This window comes from Cucurbita pepo, chromosome 11, assembly GCF_057944985.1.
Source record: "Cucurbita pepo subsp. pepo isolate OVF chromosome 11, ASM5794498v1, whole genome shotgun sequence".
NCBI lineage: Eukaryota > Viridiplantae > Streptophyta > Magnoliopsida > Cucurbitales > Cucurbitaceae > Cucurbita > Cucurbita pepo.
In genome coordinates, this window is record NC_141808.1 from 12,237,260 (window position 1) to 12,240,508 (window position 3,249).

General features: G+C 47.5%; 1 long non-coding RNA gene across 1 annotated transcript; it reads left to right on the forward strand.

Annotated features, from left to right (window-relative positions):
- Positions 1 to 1,640: 1,640 nt before the first annotated feature.
- Positions 1,641 to 3,029, forward strand: LOC147790332 (uncharacterized). The gene is made up of 3 exons (XR_015423023.1): positions 1,641 to 1,824; positions 1,919 to 2,009; positions 2,785 to 3,029. It is a non-coding gene; the product is annotated as an uncharacterized LOC147790332 (long non-coding RNA).
- The last annotated feature ends 220 nt before the right edge of the window (positions 3,030 to 3,249 follow it).

Here is a 3,249-nt window from a genome sequence, read left to right on the forward strand (position 1 = left end):
GAATTCTCGTATAACAACAGTTTCCAAGCAACTATTGGAATGGCACCGTTTGAGGCCCTGTACGGGAAACGGTGTAGGTCCCCACTGTGTTGGGACGAGGTAGGAGAGAAAGAATTAGTAGGACCCGAGTTGGTTCGACTCACCAATGAGGCTGTCCAGAAAATTCGAGCGAGGATGCGTACCGCTCAAAGTAGACAGAAAAGCTACGCCGATGTAAGGCGTAAAAGCCTGGAGTTTGAGGTGGGGGACCCAGTATTCCTCAAGGTGGCACCTATGAAAGGTGTGTTAAGATTCGGACATAAGGGCAAGTTAAGTCCTAAATTCATTGGACCATTCGAGATCCTAGAGCGAGTTGGTCTGGTAGCGTATAAGTTAGCCTTACCTCCAGCCCTCTCAGGAGTACATGATGTATTTCATGTGTCGATGCTGAGGAAGTACATTACGGATCCTATCCACGTAATAGACTACGAACCACTCCAACTCAATGAAGATATGAGCTACGAGGAAAAACCAGTAAGAATCTTAGCTAGAGAGGTAAAGACCTTACGCAACAGGAGTATTGCGTTCGTTAAGGTACTATGGCGGAATCACCATAGTGAGGAAGCCACGTGGGAGCGTGAGGACGAGATAAGAGAGAAATACCCCGAAGTACAAGAGTTTGAGACTTTCGAGGACGAAAGTTCTTTTTAGGGGTAGATAATGTAACGACCCGGGAAAGAAAGAAAGAAAAAGAAAATATTATATATATATATATATATATAATAAATGAAAAAAAAAAAACCCAGTCGCCGGAAAACCCGCGAGTTTTCCGGCGACCGCCGTGTTTCGCGGAACCCACGCGAAACGACGGCCACAGCACGCCCACCCTCAGCCCAGCATCTTCAGAACGCCTGCAAAGGGAGAAAAGAGAGAAAAATTTCGAGAGAGAGAGAGAGATTTCGGACAAACGTCGGCGAGTGTTCAGTTTCTCCGACGAGCCCTCAAATCACCCTTAAACCGACACCAAACAACCTGTTACTACCGTAAGAGAGATCCCTAACGAAAGCACAATAACTCAGGGGCATTTGGTGTTATTTCGTAAGCGTCGTCGTCGGTAACCGAGGTCGGAAAGTTAGGTTTCTTAATCAATTCTTAGATCTATGGCTTTTAGGAGCTTTTAGGCCGCAAAACTCCCAAAAAGGGAAGAAGGACGACGAACAAAGAGGAAAAGAGAAGGAAGAGGACCGAAATCGGCAACGAAAACGCCGCGGGAAGGAGAGAGAAAACTCGCCGGAAAATCGGCCAAAGTCGGGTAAGGAAGACGAGATCCACGGATCCGGGTCAACCCGAACCCAGAACCCGGGAGAGCCAGCCCGTTTCCCCCCTTGGCCTCTGCCTTCGGCCCAGCCCAACTACAGCGGCCCAAACCTCAAACCGGCCCAGAAGCTACGGTTCAGTTGAACCAACCCAGACTAGACCCACGGTCCAATTGAGCCGGCCTGCAAACCAAACACTTGCGGCCCAGCCCAGTAAGCTGAGGCCCAACGTTTAGCCTTGGCCCAGTAGCCTTCCACAGCCCGCGACCCGAACCACGACCCGAACCGGACTTCGACCCGTGCTTCGACCCGACACTACCGCCCGACGTGACTTTCTCTGCTGCTGCCACGTGTCACACAGCGGCGCGGCAGTCCTCGGCTCGGCTCGGCGCAAACGGCTCGGGCTCCCTCCAGTGACGCTCCGGCGGCTCCTCCGGCGGCCCCAGCGGCTGTTCGGCTCGGCTCACCTGTTTTCAGCCCGGTTTCCACTGTTTCGACCCTCCCGGTTCTGTTTTCGGCCCCGATTAAGGTATCCGAGGCCGTTTTAGAGCCGTATTTCACATTTATTAAATTAGGTAAATTAATTGTGAAATACTAACGGAAAGTGGTGAACGGTGTGATAGGAAACAAACCCCAGCGAAGTAGGAAGCAGCTCTCACGGGACGGGAGCTTACGTTTAGCTATTTAGGGAGTACTTCGGCCGAGGCCAACCAAGTAAGTGGCCTTACTATAGGATAGGCTATATAAATTGTATGATGCTTGATGATATGTGCCAGTTTATAAATATTTTGTTGAGTGACGCTTAATATGTTTGACGCACGTTGTGGCATTATGATGAGCATGATGATTGCATGATTTTTACCTTAATATGATGATGTTTTCCATATTGAGCATGCTAGATGATGATGAGTGCCATATTGCATCATGTCGTTAGATCGACGTAGGACACAACCCTAAGAGCATGAAAATGATATTAATATAAATATCCACGATATGCGTTACCTAGAGTAACAAAGAGATGAGACTAGAGGGTTGTGTCAGAAGAGACATTACGATGGATTTAGAGGGACCTCATGCATTTTGTATGTTCATAAGCATAGGGCTACTTCCCCTAGAGATGATGAGTGCGGACACGCACCTTATGATGAGCGCGAATGCGCACAGGTGCGAAAGCACACAGATGAGGGTGTTCATGAGGCGCATGACACTATGGGGTTCCGCTGACCTCCGGACGTCGCTACAGATTAGCTTGACCAGAGGGTCCAGGGGGTGTGCGAGCGCCCTGGGGACTCACACTCGCACGTGTGAGTCGTGTGTAGGGAAGTACTACACATCCAATTTGTCCGAGACTGGAGGCCACCCCTAAGATGATTAGAGATAGGTCCCTATTCATGATTGCATGTGTTTGCATTAGCATGGCCCCTATAGTGGGGTCACTTACTGAGTATTTCTTCGAAATACTCAGGCCGTGTGCCATATTGTTTTTCAGGTAAAGGCAAGGCTCCCATGTACGGTTGACGGTGGCATCGTGATCAGAGACTGTGGCGCGTGCATAGGATAGTTGCATATTTAAAATTCCTAGTATTGGTTAGGATAGGGCGTTTGCATTTCATTCATTTATATTAATTAATTTGTAATCGTTTTATTTTGTCTTTTGAACTCCAGCATGATGTTTGAAACACGTAAGTCCGGCAGTGTTTTTCAATGTTTTAACGTATTCTGAAGTTTTAAATTTTTCCGCTAGTAAAGATGAGCATGCTTAGGTTTTTATTCTGCATTAGAGATGAGCATGAGACGTTAGTGGCGACTCTAGATATGTGGAAATTTAGGGTCGTTACACTTCCGTTACTCGAGAGTTGCTCCAAAGGTTGTCGGGAGTTGATTCTTATTATAACGTTCATCTTATTTACGTTAATAACTCACATTTTATCATAAATTAACTTAAATTTAGTGA